The sequence below is a fragment of the Octopus sinensis genome, linkage group LG13, assembly GCF_006345805.1.
Source record: "Octopus sinensis linkage group LG13, ASM634580v1, whole genome shotgun sequence".
NCBI lineage: Eukaryota > Metazoa > Mollusca > Cephalopoda > Octopoda > Octopodidae > Octopus > Octopus sinensis.
The window spans coordinates 35,157,755-35,179,778 of NC_043009.1; the positions used below are offsets into that span (position 1 = coordinate 35,157,755).

At 35.5% G+C, this 22,024-nt stretch overlaps 1 protein-coding gene across 1 annotated transcript in view; it reads right to left on the reverse strand.

Annotated features, from left to right (window-relative positions):
- LOC115218269 (glycine receptor subunit alpha-2-like) overlaps nucleotides 1-22,024 on the reverse strand; it is a 602,367-nt gene that overhangs the window by 174,631 nt on the left and 405,712 nt on the right. The window lies entirely within an intron of this gene.

Here is a 22,024-nt window from a genome sequence, read left to right on the forward strand (position 1 = left end):
AGTGCTTTTAAGTACACGGTCACACGCAACACGACATGATGTTGTACAGGGTCATATTTATCGCCCAGACATTAGAAGTAGAATATCAAAATTCTCTCCGGAATATATTTTACTTTCTGTCTCTTAAGTCAATAGTTACGAGACCCTTATATTAACGACTGATTTATGGATATTTGCTTTAGTTTTGGTATTGATTAATTATTCAGACGTTTAGTCATCTCTTGTTTGCAGTCGATAATGTATTTATAAAGATGTTTTAGCTGCAGAAAATAACTTTGGAACTTCACTGTGCATACATAAGAAATAATACGAAGGTTAAATGTCCGAATGCAATTTGGTAGTTCTTCGATATATTGAGGAGATCCCCTTTGATCATGAACGACCATAGGTTTGCACCTAGAAAGTTACCCTCCGGGGCACAAGTCTAGGTAAGATTGTTTCTGGAAGGCTAGTAGTCGCCCATGCATACCAGCCTTCCCTCTCCACACCACCGATGTTATCCAAGGGAAAGGCAAAGGCCGATACAGCTTGGCACCAGTGATGCCACAACTAATTTCTACAGCTATGTTAACTGAAGTAACGTGAAATAGTGTCTTGCTCAAGAACACAACACGCAGCCCGGTCCGGGAATCGAACTCACAACCTTACTATCGTAAGCTCGACGCTCTAACCACTGAGCCACGCGCCTTCACATTGTATTGTTGATTTGTAATATAAGAGAACTGTATATTTCCGTGATACGTATAAAAGATTTTCTCTTCAAACATCTATTTGACAAAATCATGTTATCTTTTTTTCATTTTCTTTCTCGTAATGACAAGAGACGGAGCAATATGAAAACTTTATGAAGATTACCAGGAAAAAACTTTCGGTGATGAAATAATAATTTATAGTGGACTCTTATGTTAGCTGGCATAATGGCAACATTCGTATGAAATTAGTGTGTGAAGTGGTTGAGTAATTCACAGACTTGTATAATCTTTGTATGATTCTCAAGTGGAATCATTGATATACAAGTATGACAAGGTTCGATTTTGGAATTAAGGTACAGTTCACCCGACTGCTTCTACAGATTGGTTTACCATCTTCACCCATAAGGTTCAGGTCAAGATTGACCCGAGTCTATGATAAATGGATCTGCTTAAGATATGGTCCGCATTTAACTCGAACTTAAAACCTTCGTTTTAGAAGCAAATTTCCCTTGCCTGTATCCACAATACTCTGTAAGATTATATAAATATATTTATGACAATTATATTGTTGTGTAGCTCCATGCTACTGATCAACTTCGATTGAAGACTCACGTGATCAAAGATTTTAGAGGTATGATAATTGTATTGTAGTTTCAAGGGCTTACCATTCAAAATGTACATTCTTTTGTAAATAATGTAGATGGAGACTGAATTTATATACTGTTGTTTGATTTAAGCTAATTCCTAATCGAGCAAGCCGACGAATTTAGGCTTCTGGAAGTAAAAATCTCGTCTTTTCTTAATATTCAATATCTGTATGTAAAGATCTCATCAATCTGGAACATTTCACTAACTACAAAACAACTTTAATCATAATTACCTATCTAATTAGTACTACTCAGTTTTCCGTATCCACATTTAATATTGTCTTTCGTTAAACCCTTAAATTATACGTGATATTGCAACATTTATTTTCTCTCTAAAATTCCTTAGCGATATTAAAGAAAATACCTTCAGATGTCACTACACCGGGAATCGATTCGCTAAATCCAGTTAACGGAAGCTTTTCCTCTTTATTAGGAAACGAAACTCTTCCGTTGACTCGATCTAGAATCACTGATTGCCAATGAAAAGATCACAACGAAGTCGGCTTCCACGTTCCGACCTTCTCGTATACATTTACTTGTGTTATCAATGAAAGTATTTAGAATAGTGATGTAATATCGACACAATCATCTCCAAATAAAGAATTATGTCACTGACTATCGTATGACATTTTAAGTAACATACTATTATTTCAATGAAGTTTATCATGGTTAATGTAAAGAAAATGTGGTTGCTGTTGTGTTGGAGTGAAAAACGTCTGAATAAGGCTGACAATAATTTCGAAGTGTTTATGTCAATTGGATTTGACATCTTGTGGTTAATGGAGAGATTTTCAATAGCATCTGACATAAGGATCAGTTAAACGTTTCCGTCACTACTGAACATTCACAGAGCAACTGTAGAACATTTGGCTAAGCATTATTCATAGCCACATTCTATGTTTTTTGTATAGAATTGGGTGACTGAACTGGGAAACTAAATTTAGAATTCTAAAACGTAATACTACTTCGAATACTCATTGCTATTCACTGAATTTTAGAATAAACTATTGCAACCGTCACCAAAAACAGATCCTCATTATACCAAATTTTTCTTCAGGCGTATAATGAATATTCGGAAGAAATTCGTCTATGACCAGAATTAAACAATATAATGAATTGAATCTGACATTCTTCTGCTTCTTGTAACTGAAAGCCCAAGAGAAGCAAGTTCTAAAGTTTATTTCCCACTTAAAGTCCGTATTTATAATTGGATGGTATTATCAATTCATTCGATTACAGTATATACTCATACGTATATATCATAATCAACAAAGAAATTTAAAAGAGATTCTGCATTCAGTCCAATAGCTCAACAGCAAAGAGTAATTGCTTGGGGGTCGCAATGCCAAAGTTCCTCGTTGTATAAAAGCAGAGTAGTGTTCGTTCTTTTTTTTCCCACCTATGCACAACCTACACCAATGTAACTATATATCAAATATACTAATGGATCAATTAATATTTAGTGTACAAACATAAAAATGGTGAAAATTATATTAGATTAAATTAATGTAATCATTGTGAATTAATTGTATACTATTTTATTCTCCCTTCAGAATAGACATTTTTCTTAAAAGTAAATACTCATTGACCACAATAGATCACATCCTGTAATTATTTGGCTAGAATGCTGAAGGTACGAGGGGCGTTCAATAAGTAATGCCCCTGATCCACTTCCCATAGCAGTAGAGCAACGAAACTTGGCACAGTTATTAGTCTTTTTCTACATAGGAACCATCCAGAGTTATGCATTTCTCCCATCGTTTGATGCAGCTCTGGGGACCGTTTTTGTAGAAGACCCCAGCTTGGTCCTCCAACCACGACGTGACTTCAGAAATCAAGGCTGCATCATCTGGGAAACGCTTTCCTTTCAAAAACAACTTCTTGGCTGGGAAGAGGTGAAAATCAGAGGGTGCAAGGTCAGGTGAGTAGGGGGGGAGGAGTTCATAGCCGCACGCCTGTGCTTCTGATCTGGCGACACGCGAGTTGTGGACTGGAGCGTTGTCCTGCAGGAGGAGGATGCCTTTGCTGATCTTGCCCCGCCTCTTGATTTTGATAGCTTCTCTTAATTTCCTCAAAAGTGAAGCATAATAGGCTCCTGTAATTGTGGTACCCTTTGCCAGGAAATCTGTCATCACTACTCCGTCCTGGTCCCAGAAGACTGTGAGCATGACCTTGCCACTGGAGGGCTGCACCCTTGCCTTCTTTGGAGGAGGTGACTCATGGTGCTTCCACTACATTGACTGGGCTTTGGTCTCTGGTTCATAGTGATGGACCCAGCTTTCATCCTGTGTAATCAGTCATTTGAAAAATTTGGACTCATCTTCTTGACACATCTCCAAATACATCCTCGAGCACTCGGCGCGTTCTTGCTTCTGGAAAGGTGTGAGCAACCGGGGAATCCATCTGGCAGACACCTTTTGCATATGCAAATGGTCATGAATGATAGTTTCCGCAGACCCGGTACTAACCTTGATCTCATAGGCTATTTGGCGAATAGTTATGCATCAATCTTCCAAAATGGCAGCCTCAACTTGACGGACAGATGCCTCATCAATGGCAGAAGGTGGGGGGCGACCAGATCTGGGAGCTGTTTCCACAGAATTCCGACCATGTTTGAATTCACGATGCCAGCGTTTTACAAGGTTATATGATGGGGCATCATCACCATAAGTTACTTTCATTTCATCAAAAGTCTCCCGTGGTGTGCGTCCTTTCAAATACAAAAACCGGATCACTGCTCGACACTCAACAGTCTCCATTTCACACTTGACTCAGTTCAAACACCTGTAAATCAGAAACCACAATTAGTTCAGAGCTGTAATTTGCCACTTAATCTGTAGAGATATAAATAATTGTACATGCAAACTTTCAGCTAGATCAAACAACTGCAAGTGGGTCAGGGGCATTACTTATTGAACGTCCCTCATAAGAGTCGCTCACCACTGTTAAATCAGCAAATTGCTCAAACTCTGGGGATGTAGCCACGAAACAGAAGTGTGATTTCCACTGCCCACATGTAGATGGGCTAATCATATATAAATGAACATTGCAGTAATCGACTGGATCGATAACATAGTCAGATCAATTAAGGAACGAAGGTAGAAACAAATCAACAAAATTAAGAGAATCGAATATAATTTACTGAGCAAGTCTAACAAGAACAGGACACCAATTAACACCAGTTGGTTTCAAAGTCAACCTCATCTGCATCTACATCGCATTTAGCACAAATGATATTAGTGACCTACTTTCATCTGAGAACGTGTGTTGAAATCGAAACAATTACAGAGTGTAAGACAAATATTAGCCATTCAAAAACACAAAGACTGTTAACTTCACTTCATCATTGGCGTTAAGAGTCTTTCGGTGCTTTTGAATGGCACTTACGTGTTTTTCACGCTATTATTGTGATAGTGGTGCTATCTCGTTTGTATCTTTGTTTTTAGAATCTTTAAAGCCTCCGTTTGGCAGTTTGTCTTTTTTAATTGCATAGACAATCTCAGGTGTGTGAGGTTTTGCTTTCCCTATATCAGGTATAGGAATGTTATCCTATGTATATTTAGCATTTAGAACGTTCATCTGAGGTATGTTCTCTAAGGTATACGTTCAGATTCATACTGAGAGTCACTATTGTTTATTTCTATGCATATAACATACACTTTGTTTTGCCAAGCAAGTAGAATAAACTTCACTGAAACATGTCTTTTGGTTTCACAATTTGACTTTAAAATTTTCGGTCTGCGTCGTCTTTGATGAGCAAAACTTTTTGTTAACTAGTTCTACTGAAGTTATCTACGACGAAAAGGAAGAAGAACTAGGATTCAAACTGCATAGGTAAAGAGGTAGACGGCATCAAGCAGTGACAGGGAATGACTTAGGCTATGCTGATGACCTGGTATTACTAACAGAGAGGACAGATCAAGCACAGCAGATTAGAGCAGGAATCGGGGAAGGTAGGGTTGTACTGTAAACCAAAGAAAACAGAGCTGCAAGTATTCAACCACGAAATGCCTGTGTCAGTGAAAGAGATGGTAAGTCACTGAAGGTAGTGGAAAATTTCAAATACCTTGGTGCATGGACACAGAGTACTGAAAAAGACATCGTAGCAAAGAAAGCTCTTGCCTGGAGCACATACCACAAATTGAGAAAGGTATGGAGTTCAAAGTTAGCAAAGAAATTGAAAGTGAGGTTGTTTCTGGCAACAGTGGGGACTGTTCTTCTCTCCGGGGCATTGAAGAAGCAGTTGGATGGTTGTTATACGAGGATGCTTAGAATGGCATTTAATGTCTCCTGAAAGACCCATACAACAAACGCCGACTTATACTGGGGACTACCAAAGTAACTCTGAAGATACAGCATAGAAGGATGAAGCTAGCTGGACACTGAATCAGATATAACGATTAAATTGCTAACAAGTTAGTGCTATGGCAACTATCCGAAGGAAAAACCAGGAAAGGAAGGCGGAAGACGACCTATACCGACAACTTGCTGGAGGATTCTGGTATGGAAGGCGTATAGGAGCTGAGAACCATTATGGAAGATCGAGATGAGTGAAGAAAACGCATAGAAAAGTCTTGGGGCGTCGTGAAGGACGACTTAGATATATTTTTATTCTGCATGTTGTAACACTTTTTAAATTGTATACGCCACCAAGAGTATATATTTTATTTATTTCATAGATACTCTCAGTTAATCGGTTTTCTACACATTATGTTGCACATGTGAGATCCTACCGTAAGTCTTCGGTATGAAGAACGCTTGCCTGAGATATTCTACCGCAGCTATATTGTTAATCAGAAAATTTGGGAATTCTTAAACTGATCAAATACCGAAATTTCTGAATTATTGATTTTGGCATTCAGATTCTGGAAGCCGGTCTACTGACATCTATTTGGCATGAAATTTGTTCACTTTCCACTTACATTGAAATGGTATTTACAGACCGTCGAAACAAAATGATTTAGGTCAATTTTATTATCACGTGATTTATCAACGTGTAATGAAGGCTAATCTCTCATCTTTTCATCAGAGATAATAATCTAATACCATTAGCACTTAAGTATATATATATATATATCTACGTTAATCGGCATATAGTCTATCTACATGAAAAATATATATCTATGTATTGCAAATTCCGCTTCGTTTCAGAATTGATATGCTGTTTTTCGTAATCTTATTTTAAACACTTAAGAAGCTATTCTATAAAAGTTAGAACCGTCCCTGGAGCGATTAACATATACGTTTATAACTAAACGGAATACTAATCGAGAAAAACCTTAAACGTTTCAGCTGGTCGTGTACCATTAACTCGCGCCCCTGTACAACAAAGGCATAAAAGGAGATAATGTTTATTCATTATAACAGAGCATCCGCTAGCTCACGTATGCATCCAGCAAATTCAAAAAGATGAAACACCTGAGATAGCAAGACATCATTGAAATGATACAACAATAGAAACTCTCGCTCAGCCAGTTGGAAACAATTCGAATTGCACTTTTCTGTCTTAACAAGATGAAGAACACATAACATAGTTTATTCCCAAATGCATAAGATTTGAAAAAATGATAGAATGACCACTGCTGGAAATAAGTTGGCTACGGGTGTGACTGATCAAGGCTAATCTGGGGCCCAAACAAAAGCTGAAGCCACAACAGCAGCAAGAAGAAGAAGAAGAAGAAGAAGAAGAAGAAGAAGAAGAAGAAGAAGAAGAAGAAGAAGAAGAAGAAAAACTACAACAACAACAATAGCAATAACAACATATCAAATAGATTTCACGAAGATTTTTGTTTCGCAGATTGTTAAAGAACGGTGTATTATGAGAGATTTCCATGGGAAAATGTGTTCTACGAGTTTCTCGGTGTTACGCAGTTTAGAAATATGATGCTCTGGATAAAAATATATATACATTGCAATTTTTATCCAGAAGTCAGTCTTAAAGAGAAACAAGCAAAAATCCTGGCTGTTCAATTTGTTACCGAGCTCTCCTCCTCAATGGGAACTGTTTGCAGCTGGTGATCAATTTCCCTTTTCATAGACACTGTAGGATGATATGTGAGAACACATGCCAGACCGAATTTCCGTTGCTGTCTATAATATTACAATGTAGCAGTTTGATATACGTCATTTTTCGACGAATCGCAGTTTGAAGGGATGTGTTTCAAACAGGACCAAACTATTTATTTCTGAAGCCTCTTGGATTAAACTGTCTGTCTAATTTCCTTAAGACAGTAAATATGTGTTGTGTCTGGGGTGAGTCATTTTCTTTTTGTGCCTTGTAATGTAACACACTCACCGGTAAAATTTCCACATATTTCTTATTTAAAAAAATTAAAAAATTAAAAAAATTTTTACCAGTGAGTGTGTTACATTATAAGGCACAAAAATAAAATGACTCTCTCCAGACACAACAGAATATGCTTCAACACACGAACTCATATAAAGAATCTTGTAAACCAAATTCAAAAACGAAGTATATATGTGGTCTGAAGGAACGTGAGCTGCTATTTCTAACATATTTAACAACTACGTAGAATCTCCGTTATTAGATTGATTTCTTTTAGATTATCATATCCCTTTACAAATACTAAATTGCCAAATACAATAATTTACATATAATTGATATATCTGATTAACTACCTTATCTTACAATTGTCTTATGGCTACATTTCTAGTTTGTTATATTTCATATTGATATAGTTTTCTGCTCAACCAATATCAAAAAAAAAAAAATTAAATTAGATAGGGTGTGAAGGTGAGTAACTTTTCACCTTACATTACTCATGCGGCACAGACACTCGTAGTTCTTATGTTGTAGAAGAAGTATGCGAAAATATTAATGTGATGTGTAATAGACAGAGAAAACACGTCGCCATCGCCTTTTCTGTCTTCAAAACAGGGAATTAATTAATATACTTACTGAAGTATATTGGAATGCTTCAAGAATCTGCAGTTTTAAAGTTTTCGAAAGCCAAAATGACATTTGGGACTACGCAATGGTTTCTATATAATTCAGCTAAATGACGTTTATTGATTGCTACTGAAAATTCTGCTTTTACTCTTCATGTTTAACGCTAGATGAAACCTTCCCGTATCGAGTTACGATAAAAGGTATTAGAGAATTCAACAGTTATTGTTTGGTATTTCTTTCGACGCACCATTTAACGAGGAAGCACAATTTTTTGTGACAGCAAAGTTTTATTTCATTGAGACTAGGTTGCGATTTCTAACAGACCGAGGGATTCGGGAGAAGCTTATTTCTTTTGTCTCATTAAACATTTAGGAGAGAGAAGAGGCTATAAAATATGTGCTTTAGTGCGCGCACACACGCATACATACAAACATACACACATATATAATTATGTATGTATGTATCTCTCTCTCTCTCTCTCTCCCTATCTCTCTCTATCTCTATATATATATACATTTATTTATGTGTGTGTATATATATGCATGTATGTATGCAATTATGAACAAGGAGAATCGTATGAGAAAGACCTTTTATTATAAGAATCTACAATTATTTTGCAATATGATGCAGTATTGGTTTCAAAGTTTGCCACCAGGCCAGAAATGTCGTGGATAAGGGATTAGTCGATTCCATCGATCCATGCGTTCAACTGGTACTTTTTTTATCGACGCCGGAGAGGTGGAAGGCAAAGTCGACCTCGTCGGAACTTGAACTCATTGGGTAAAGACGAACGAAATACCGCTGAGAATACCCGGCGTGCTGATGATTCAGCCAGCTCGCCGACTTATATATCATGCAATATTATATGTAAATTTTATTCATAAGGTTTCATTAATGTCTCGAAATTCGACTCTTGAGAATTGTACATGAAAATTATTTGCTGCAGATATTGAATTTTAAATAATTTATACCTATATCATGTTGGGCGTGTTTATATGATTAGACATGTACATTACAAGTAAAACAAAACAAACCGAACTACTGCATGAATTAAACGACCACGAAGAATGATGTATCTAAAAAGCAATAGACGAAAATAAAGAGCAGAAAAATTAATGGTTTGTTTCTAGACAATATAAATTATGGCTTTGTTGATTCTTTTTATCTCAAAACGTATTCAATAGCGATGTCCTTCAAATTTTTTCTTGCGTTCTTGAGGTATGTTTATTCTATCAGCTTTTAAAGAAGCACACAAATATGTTTATAGTTTTATCATTGTGAAGTCTTGTTTTTTTTCTTACATTACAGTAGTCAGCCAGATATTGACATTAAAGGGATAAGATGTCATTTACCACAGAATTCAGCGGTCAGACACACGCATTCTCACGTGCAGGCAGTGACAGCTAAAGACAGTCACTTTTAATGCTTGAAATGACATATCCTATCAAAGAGAGGAAAAAAGGAAACAAAAAGTAAATCAATTTCTATACACAGAGACTTAAATGAAAATACATGTTTTTATATACAGAGATGGGAAATGAAAACCTTCTCCCTTCTTAATTCATTCTAAATGAGTCAGTCGAACTTTCAAACACGAAGTATTTTGTTATGAAAAATAAATGTAGGTATACTAGTATCTCAGAGGATATTTTCGTAAAGAAACCAAAACTCAGAAGTTTGTAATATTTCAAGAAAATTCCTTTTAATCGCATGATATTTGCATTCCTAATTTATCGATGTAAAAGTCCGTTCAGAAATCTTCCCAAAATGGGTTTCAGATGGTAACTGGAATAATTATAAAAATATTTCGCTTTGCTTTTCTTGAAAGACTTTCTAAAGGTATGGTGACATCTCAATAAATTCAGAGTATTCAGTCTTAACCATGGATCAGGAGCTATTTTCTTGTATCTTCCTTTTAGTCAAATGCCTCATGAGTTTAGTCAGAGAAGTATTATGTCTCCTATTTGTGGAGGCGCAATGGCCCAGTGGTTAGGGCAGCGGACTCGCGGTCATAGGATCGCGGTTTCGATTCCCAGACCGGCCGTTGTGTGTGTTTATTGAGCGAAAACACCTAAAAAGCTCCACGAGGCTCCGGCAGGGATGGTGATGATGAAGTGCTTCCACTTGTCTCCTTTTTATATTTCGAAGTGACGCAGCGTGGTCACGTCATCGAATCTTGTAAAAGTCCGTCGTTGCGCTTACACATCTGTATTCGTTTCCTTCAGCTCGTACACAGTATTCATATTTAATGTTTTTTTACAGAGACAGACATACAAAGGGCAGCTACATCTGTTTCTAAAATTATATCTTCTAACATTATTAATCGCATTACCGGTACTATCGTTACTAAATCTTTTGTTACAATTACTCATATCGTTACTACTCATATCATCATCATCACCACCATAAACATACTACTACTACTACTATACTACTACTACTACTACTACTACTAATAATAATAATAATAATAATAATAAATATCATTATTATTATACAGTTTTATATTTAAGAGATGAGGGATTATGTACGTTATTTAGATTATTTACATTTGACGGATTCTTGTCCTCATCTTTGTTGTTAACACAACGTTTCGGCTGATATACCCTCCAGCCTTCATCAGGTGTCTTGAGGAATTTTCGAACATGGGTTCTCATTCCTAAGGTATTTTTCTATGTCATTATTATTATTATTATTATTATTATTATTATTATTATTATTATTATTATTATTATTATTATTATTATATTATTATTATTATTATTATTATTATTATTATTATATTACTATTATTATTATTATTCTATGTTTGACTTTTGCTTTATGTCTGTACGAGTTGGCTCCAAGTCTCACCCAGAGACCTCAAGAGACAACAGGTTGAAAGTTCACGTTGTTGTTATGCCTAGTGTTCCATATATATATATTTTTTTTTTAAAGTTTGTTTTAAACCTTGGGATTACATAGAGAGTATTTTGCGTAGGATATGAACAGTTCCCATGAGCACTATCTTTTGAATTTCTGCCATTTTGGGGTTTCCTGGTATCTGAGTTAGGTAGCAATCAGTCCCTTTCGCTATCATTCCCAGGGCACCTATGACAACAGGTATTGTTTTAGTCTTCAGCTTCCACATTTTGCTGATTTCTATTTCAAGATCTTTATATTTGCTCAGTTTTTGGTAGGTCTTGACAGATACGTTTATATCGATTGGGACAGTCATATCAATGAGGAGGCATGTTCTTTGTCTGAAGTCTTTCAATATGATGTCTGGCCTATTTACATCTATCTTTCTGTCAGTTTGAATGGTGAAGTTCCAGAGGAGTGAAATGTGGTCATTTTCAAGCACTGGGGGTGGTTTGTGTTCCCACCAGTTTTTTTCATGGGACAAATCCAGGTTTTTGCAGATTACCCTGGGAATATATTGTGCAGCTCTATCATGCCTGTTGAGATACTCTGTAGGCGCTAGAAGACTGCATTTGGAGACCACATGATCAATGGTTTCATTTTGTTGTCGGCATACACGACACGTTGGACTACTGCCGTTCTTTAATATGTTGGCCTGGTAGTTTCTTGTTGGTAGGCATTGATCTTGAGCTGCCATGATAAACCCCTCTGTTTCAGATTTTAAGCCAGAGGCCATTAGCCATTGATGGGTCAGGGCTTTTTCAATATCTGCATTATTCGCTCTCTTTGGGTATTTGCCATAGAGAGGTTTTTCTTGCCATTTATCATTCAGAATATCTAAGGCCGCAGATTTAGCACGGGTTTTTATGCGCTTAGCTTTTTCTGTGCCTGTTTCTTGTATGCCTATCTCTAATTCCGAACTTTTTTGTATTCGGAATTCACTTAGATATTCCTTTGCCTGTTTTGTTACTGAGTATGATGCTTTCTTGTTTTCATGTTTTGAGACAAGTTTTAACATCCAGTCCTCAGAGTTTTTAAGGTATGGCTAATGCATTGATCGCTTCGATCCTGTTTCTCGCATTCAGCTCTGTCTTGAGTATTGCTCTTACTCTGCCTCTTACTCTTACTCTTACTCTTCTTCTTCTTCTTCTTCTTCTTATTATTATTATTATTATTATTATTATTATTATTTTAGTAGTAGTAGTAGTAGTAGTTGTTGTTGTTGTTGTTGTTGTAGCAGTAGCAGTAGTAGTAATAATCTTTTCTACTCAAGGAACAAGCCTCGAAGTGTTTGGGGTGGGAACCAGTCGATTAGATCGACTCCATTACGCATCTAGTATTGAGCTTATCGCCCTCGAAAGAATGAAAGGCAAAGTCGACCTAGGTGGAATTTGTACTGAGAACGTAAAGACGGACGAAATGCGGCTAAGCATTTTGCCCGCCGTGCTAACGATTCTGCCATCTCGCCACCTTAATAATAATAATATAATAATAATAATAATGATGATGATGATGATGATGATGATGATGATGATGATGATGATGATGATGATCCGGTACTGGCTCTCGTCGCTTCTGATCTTAACTCATTAGCAGTGTTATAACAATTATAATTATTATTATTATTATTATTATTATTATTATTATTATTATTATTATTATTATTATTTTTATTATTGTTATAATTATTTGCTAAATGGGACCTGACCTCTGGCTGACTGCTATAATGTAGTCGAAGTAAGTTTTCATAGCGATAAAACAAATCTATGTCTGGAATTCCTTATCTAAATAGCTGATAAAATAACTATACCTCAAAAGCGTTAGAAAAATTTTGAAGAATATTGCTATTGAATACCTTCTGAAATAGAAAGTGTCAACTGGCTCATAATTTATTATGTTGTCTAAAAACAAAAGCATTCGTTTTTCTCTTCCGCTCTTTATTTTTTCTATTGTATTTTTTTTTAGATTCATCATTCTTCCTGGTCGGTTTATTCATACAAGTTGTTCACTTTATTTTGTTTTGCTTGCAACTTGCACATGCAACCATGTACACACGTCAAACGCGATGTAGGTATCAACTTTTGAAAATTCAATATCTACAGCAAATAACTTTCATGTATAATACCGAAGAGTTGAATTTCGATACCCCTCAATGACAACTCATAAGTAGAATGTTGCATGTAGTACTGCATAAAATAAAGATATTCATGAGATTGAATTTAGATGAAACAATTGTAAAATGATATCACTCTATACTCCTTTATGAATATAAAGACACTGCGGATATTTATGGATTTTCAGGCATGCGTTGCGTTTGATAAAGCAAACAATCTCTGGACTACTGTGTGTGACGTGTTCAGGTGGATGAAGTTAGTAGGTGGTAGCTAGGGTTAACACTCCAAATTATATGAATGTTTATACGTATATATATATATATATGTGTATATATATATATAAAGTTATGTAAAGGACTATCAGAGAAAACTTGGTGAAAATGAATTTAATTTTACAATCAGTGATCAAATTGAGACTAAATCTGATGGAAAACTGAAAGGCTATCTTTGCAATTGTTCTAAATGTGAATCCTATTAAGTGAAAATTAAGTGTAAAACTAAAAATGGAATATATAGATGTATAATTGCATCTGGGGGTAAGGAGTTCCTTTAAATCGGTGGGACATCATTAATTTTTAAGAGGGGACTGACAAATTATTTGAGTTCATTTAAGGACAAAAACAAAAGGTTCCTAACGAGTCTTCGCAAATTAATCTGGTCTTTCAAGGGCAGTAACGTGGACTATACGATTAAATGGGAGTTAATTTGTACTTCAAAAATAATACAGAGCTGGAACCAATAATAAATGTGACTTACGTGTAGAAGAATTTGACAGGATTTTCTCATCGTAGGGAAATGTAATAAATTTTTGTCAGGAGGAAGCATTGAGATGCTTGCACGTGAGGGAATTTGCGTTTGCCAAATATAAATGTGTAATTATCATTATGCAAGGTTTTGAAGTGCTGGACTGAAAATGATTATCTAATGGCGATCCTTCGCGTTTGACTTAATGAACAATTCTACATTATACAACGCATAGTTTATAAAAGAAAATCCTAAAACGACCATATCGAGGGATATCAAGTTAAGACCCTGAAGAGACTGCAGCGTTTTATAGTAGGGTTGCAATTGCAACGATTACTAATCGGTACAATTGAAATATGTGTTGGTCTTAAAAGTCAGTGTATAATTATAGAATTAAAGGTAGTGCTATTGCTACTTCGGAGTAATCCTTATTGCCAATATTTATACTCCAGGAAACCTATATGCTTAAGGAAATATATTCAGAATTATCCAACGGAATATTCATCTCGTTTCTTATCTTATAATAACTTTATTGGATTTATATGTTAACTGTTGAATAACATATTATGAATGTCTTACTGAGAGTAAACTGGTAATCGTTTTAGGGTAATCTCTTACTTTTTACTGATATATATGTGTGTGTGTGTGTGTGGGGGGTATTGTGTCGAATATCTTTAAATGTACTTGGGATGTGATCAGCTGTGTGTTGAGTGTGTATATTGAAATGAATGTCTTGTCCAAGAAAGGACTAGGATTTTCCTTTGGGTTTGATGTTTTCGTTTGAGTGTCTCCACCTGTGTGTATGTGTGTGTGTTTGTGTAATGTTCTCATTTGGGTGTCACCAGCTGTGCGTATGTGTGTGTGTTGTCACGATGTCTTCTTTTGTGCGTATCTGTGCGTGTATGTGTGTGTTTGTGTTTGTGAATTTGTGAATGTACAGAGGTGTGTGCGCGTTCAGAGGTGTGTGCGCGTTCAGAGGTGTGTGTGTGTGATGTTTTCTTTTGTATGTGTGTGGGCGTATTTGTGTGTGCAGAAGTGTTTGTGTATGATTGAGTTGAAGGCGGATTTATTTCTGTCTTTATAGCCCGTAAAAAAACAGTATTGTAGAAATGAACGTCGCACGTGTACTACAGCAGTACTATAAGTAGCTTAAATACCGAGATTAAAAAGCGGGGATGAATTATGCCTACCTAATCTACAAAAAATAAAACATTTTGAATTTTATCTATAGTAATCAGACTAACTTTCATTATTTTATTGAATTGGGTGCATGTTTTCCCATGAGAAGATAATGTTGCTATCGTTGTATTTTATTCAATGTAGACCTTGCCTACCGAGGCGGCACGTCCCTGATTGAAACTATCTAATCTGTGTGCCTTTCCCTTCTTTCTTATATATTTTTGCATTTAAAGTGACCAGAAATTCAGAGAAAATTGAAAATAAGGATAACTCAGCAGAGTTTACTGGAAAATATAGGCAAGCAAAATACAGCTTTATATGAAAAATCAGAATACTTTAATAATCCTTTCTGCTATAGGCACAAGGCCTGAAATTATGGGGAAGTGTTTAAGTTAATTACATTGACTCCAGTACTCCAAATGGATGAAAGGCAAAGACGACCTCGGCGGAATTTGAACTCAGAACGTAGCCTCGGGCGAAATACCTATTTCTTTACTACCCACAAGGGGCTAAACACAGAGAGGACAAACAAGTACAGACAAACAAATTAAGTCGATTATATCGACCCCAGTGCGTAACTGGTACTTAATTTATCGACCCCGAAAGGATGAATGGCAAAGTCGACCTCGGCGGAATTTGAACTCTGAAAGTAACGGCGGACGAAATACCGCAAAGCATTTCGCCCAGCGTGCTAACGTTTCTGCCAGCTCGCCGCCTTCAGAATAATTTAATAATATTGATTTAACATGCAAAAAAGTTGATTCATGGATCTCATCTTTAATAGATACTATAGATTGTTGGATCTGCAAGATAATTTATGAACACCTTGTATTTGTATGTATATATAGATATATCTGTAGGTATTCGCCCTGATTGATCGCTGGCCACTAAATATTTTTTTTATTTTCTCTCTCCATTTCTGTGTTCCTTTCTGTTGAAGAGCGTAGGCTAGAAACTTAAAAGGCTTTGTCACTTCCCGAACGTTAAACTAATACATCTGTTTGTTGTTTACACACCTGTTTTCCTCGTTTATTTGTTTTTCTGTAATTTTCAACTATATGTAGGTGTATACAAGCAATAGTAAATCTCTGAGCGAGATATAAACAGTAGCAGCATGACATCATGAAGTATATTTGCCACCTAAATGTGACTGACTCATAAGGGATGCTACTGTAGTTTATAGCCACAGGAAGACATCTCCTACAGCTGGCTATTGACACACTGTATGTTCTCTATCAGTATTTGCAATGGGAAATCATCGTTCCCATCGCCAGCCTGACGTGATACACACGGACCCGAGTTTCTGGGTATTGATCCGTCATCAGCGTGTGACAGTCACCGACTGGGGATGAGAAGTGATTTTTCAATGCAAATACATATACTTTTTCCAGTGACGAAAAGTCAATAATCTCGAAAAAGGAGAAACAAGCAAAATAAATCTCTGAGCGAGATATAAGCAGTAGCAGCACGACATCGTGAACCATATGTGTCACCTAAATGTGGCTGAACCATAAGGGATTATGCTACTGTAGTTTGTAGCCCCCGGGACACATCTCCTCCAGCTGGCTATTGACACATGGTTTCCTTTTGCAAATACTGACAGAGCACAGACAGTGTGTCAAAAGCCAGCTGGAGGAGATGTCTCCCTGGAGCTATAAACAACAGTAGCATCGCCCCTTATGGGTCATCCACATTTAGGTGGCAAATATACTTCACGATAGGTATACATAGTTATATATGTAAAGATGTATATGTATATTACTCCTGGGTATGAATATAAAAATGCACCCCTCTTCCAAGCCATGGTGAGCCAGTAGCAGAGTAGGCTCATAAAACCTGTATGATCTCAAGTAGGTTACACTGGCGGTATGGGCAATGGCAGACCAGAGCAGAGCAAGTGACCTGCTCTCACCAAGAATCTCTGAGTCGGAACAGATCACTTTCAGAACCTAATCATATCTAGATATAACGTACGTAGTCTTATGGATGACACTCGAATCTCGGACTTGGAATGTGATTTAGATAACTTAAATTGGAATATCGTTGGTCTCAGAGAAATGAAAAGAGAGTGCAAACTACAATGTGATGATGAAGTGATGAAAATATTTTAGAGGTAGCTTGACAGTACTATCAAAGACGAGAAAGTGAACCATACCCTAGTCACAGGTGATTTTAAAAGAAAAGTGGGCATCAAGACTAATAAAAGTGAAAATGCTACAGGAAAATACGGATGTAAGATAAAGAACGAAAAAGGAAACGGAATAATTGACTTCGCAAATCACAAAAAATGAGAATAGAAAATACCTTTTTGCAAAAAGTAGTGCCAGAAAATGGACATAGAAAAGTTCTAGAAACAGAATGAAAAATGAAATTGATTTTATACTATGAAGTAACTCTTTGAGTTACTTGACTTATATGATTCAGTACGTGACGGCTACCATCAAAGCGAACATTGGCAGTGTCCATAGACTTGTCAAATGCATAATACACAAACAAACAGAATAAAGAAAGGAACAAGAAACTGAAGAAGTAACAGAAACTTTGCATGGAAGACCTCATACCAAACGTCTCAGAATTCCGGATAGGTTTGAAAAATAAATTCGATATAGTTCGGGACAAGATAGACAGTAGCAAAACCGAGGAGATAACGAATATTATTACTGAACAATAAAATACAGCTCAAGAGAATATGCATATATATATATATATATATATCTTATCCAGAGAAATTATCAAATTCATGAATATTCGAATAACCATGAAACAAGACTCATATACACAACGCATTGAATATACTGAATTATGTAAAACAATAAGGAAAGCACTTAGAGAAAAGAAAGCAAATTGAATATGGAGACGATCGAGGAACCAATTGAAAACAAAAAAATATTAAAAATCTAAGCGAAAGATGACAATGGGAAAACCTATATCAAATTAAACCTATATCAATCAAACAAAGAAGTTTCTCAAACAGTAAATTCATTTTGGCTGCAAATTTGAAAAATGTTATAAAGGAAATGAGAACAATAAAACTGAAGGTCCAGGTTGGATTGAAACAGACATAATAAAAGTGGTTGGACCAACACAGACAAAGAAGTACCTAATCTACATACAAAATGCCCACATGAGCACAAGATACCGGATATGTGGAAAAATTCCGAACTGATCCTTCTTTATGTAAAAAGGATACCAAAATCTAAAGACCAGTCAACCAACTACCCCACATTTACAATATCTCAAAAATCATTAAGACAAAAATTGAGTAACGCTTGGTGAGGACTCTACAGTAGAAGCGGCTGTGTTTATGAACTAGCTGAGAGGAAAAAGCCAAAATTACAACATACCATTATGCTTAATTTGTAAATTTTGAAAAAGGTTTTGACTCCGTTGAGGTAGATAATATACTAATCGCACAAGAGAAAAGAGGAATCGGAGATTATGTAAATTATTTGAAAATGTGTACATCAACTGCAGAACTACAGCAACTATAAACAACAAAATAATTCATATCAAAGTTGGTTAAGGAGTCAGAAAATAAGACACCATATCACCCAATTATTCACATCCCTATTAGAAAAGCTTTTTACTAACTTGCATTTGCCAGAAAACATATAAACGTATGCATGCTAAATCTCAAATTTACTGTTGATATTGAACTCATTTCTCTAAAAAGAGAAATAGAAAAAATGTGGACTCGGAATTAACATTAGCAAGGCAAACATATTTTACAACTATCTAGCCTCAGCTAGAAATGTGATGATGATGATGATGATGATGAAATAGTTGAACATATGAACCGATACACCTATCTTGGAAACATAATATGTTTAATAGGTAAAAATCAGACGAAATAATTTGAACGATGAACACATTTAGGATGAGAATCCTTTGATAAATTGAATAACATCATGAGCAATAACTTGTCTAAAAACAAAGTCCTTCAACCAGTGTGTACTGCCTACCATTACGTATACATAAAAATCATGGACCACCAAGAACAGCATTGAAATTAAATTAAGATCAACATAAAGAGCCATGGAATGGAGAATGCAGAAGATAACAAACTGAATGAGTGGCGAAATAACAGGATAAAAGTGACAACAGATTTAACGGATATTACGTGGGAAATAAAATCTCTGAAATGGTCTTTCGCAGGCTTGACAGAGTGGACAGCACGTCCAGAAAAATAGGCGGAGGGGAAGACCATGCAGAAGTTGGAAAGGAGACCTTGTTAATGATCATCTATCATCATTACTATAAAAAATAATAATGAAGTGGTAAAATGACCATGAAGAAGCTTTCTTGACGATACGAAAACTATCTAGTTTACATTGAAGTCTCCTTACATGGTATATGAATACTGTTAGACAGCAATATAGCGTTCATTGGAGCATTCATTTGGATTATGTCTCCCTAATTGGATTACCTGGGCACAGCGTCTGTGTGAGATAACCATGTAATGCAATGTTCATGTTGATAGGTATACAATGAGAATGGAAATTGGAGGAAGAGGAAAAAGATGAAAAAAGAGTAATGCTTTGTAATGAAATTTCAATAGGTTGACTACATAAAATTGGGAAGAAACCTCTCTCTCTCTTTCCCTGTTTATCTGGCTGTCATTTCCCCATTCTTTACTTTTTTTCCCACTTTCTTGTTTGTCCTGAAACCTCCCTCTTTCTCTATCTATTCACACACTTCTTTGATTTTATTTTTCTCTTCTCACCTTAAAAAAAAATTTCTCTCCTAAACAAAGCAAAAATCAACCGATTCATATAAATGAACAAAGAAACGTTCTGCCTTTACCATTATGAATTTGTCTTGACGTGTTCGATAAACTTAAAAAGAATTATCCAAAATTCTGACTACTTCCTTTTTCTCAAATAATACGTGTATCATGTTTAATGTATTAATATTAATATTTTTAAAGTTCCTTATAACCTCTGACGAGGCCTATGGTTATATATATATAAGAACCCTATGTTTAAATGCCTACAACCTCATTACGTTGACAACTATATGCAATAAAAATTAAAATAACTACATTTAGCCATAGGCTGAAACAGCTGTAAGAAGTGATTTTAATTATTTAAATAATTTATATTATCACTTTTATAATCTGTATTCTTATCTTATATGTATTGAATTATAAGATATATATATATATGCATGCTATTGAGGTTCTCATTTTGTTAAATGAATAAATAATCCATCAGTCTAATATCCGAAAGTTGATGAACAAACTAAATTTGTTTCTCCATTTTCTTATTCGTATTATGTATATATATATATATATATGCACATAGGGGGGGAGCAAACACGACCATTTTTATGGAACCTTAAGTCCATGGTATGCACAGAATTTCAAACAGTATTTTAAGTTAAATATATGCAAATTAGAGCATATGATACCCGGCACCCCTCGCATACACCCACCACAATTATATACCCTAATTTTCTGTATTAATCATATAATCTCTAACACATATATACTAAATTGCTTACGGATATGAAACATTTAATCATATTCCACGGTAGAAAAATTGTTTAAAACATATGATGGGTAAAGATAACAAAAAACATTGATCGGTAGGTGCCCCTTGAAAATAGTATAATTACAAGTTTTCACTAAGTATACATTTTAAAATGATTTCCTTTTGTTTTTCAGATTATTTCAGAGCTAAATTGTATTATAAGTTTACAAAAATACCTACATGAATTTAAACAGTAATAATTTAAGTATATAAAATTATATAATGGCAACTATAAGTAAAATCAGTAATTCCACATTCGGATTTTCCGCAGAATTTCTTGCAGTAGTGACCCCATCAAAGACTGATGTATTCCGACGTTATTTATACACAAGAAAACGTGAAGAACATATATCAAAAAACATCACCCAAAGCGAAAGATTGTTGCTGCAGATGTGCAAACAATATCGGACAAATTTTCTCTTCCTTGTATTGGATTTCAGAGAATAGCTCTAAAAATTGAGAGATCGATTGAATCTTCTCATAAATTAAACAAAATACCTATCAAGGAAAGAGAGATAGCTTTGATAAGAAAGGAGAGGAGTTCGATGAAATGTTTGATATATGCACCTACACGTGTTATGACAAACAGATAAAAAGATCTGCTTGTAGGCGTGACAAATAATGGAATGGGAATCATTTGTTGGACAGAAAAAAGACTTAATCAGTTAGGACCTGTAGACAGAGAAACTAGTAGAAAAAGAACTGCAGAAAGAGAGCAAAGATTTGAAGACAGGAAGGCAAAGATGTGCTTAGACATGGACGTTATTTCGACTAGTTATCACTGCTCTGGTGATATTAATGAAGACAGTTGTGATGCATGTGACGTTGATGACGATGACATCGATTCTGTTCCTGATAATGAACTGAGAGAAAACCAACGAAAGAGATTTATTTATGAGAATCTCGCCATCACAGCAAACAGATAACGGGTAATTTGCAGAGCTGCTGCTGCTGCTATTGTTAGTACAGCTTTGAGAGATATGGGAATTTTAAATGATACAAATATGCTAGATAAGAAAAAAGCTGAAAGAGAAAGAAAAAAGTTGAAAGAGAAAGAAAAAAGTTGAAGAGAAAGAAAAAGAGTTGGGACAAACAATATTAAAAATGAAAACAAAAATTACAAAGTTCAATTGCATCGGTTTTGATGGCAGAACTGATGAAACTAAAACAGCAAGAGGAATAGAAAGTGAACGGCACTATGTTATTATGAAAGCGAAGAGCACAATTTTATTGTGAAAGAGCCCGGTGATGAGTATTTAGATCACGGTTCCCCAGATAATAGAATAGCTCGTTGCATTGCAGAGGA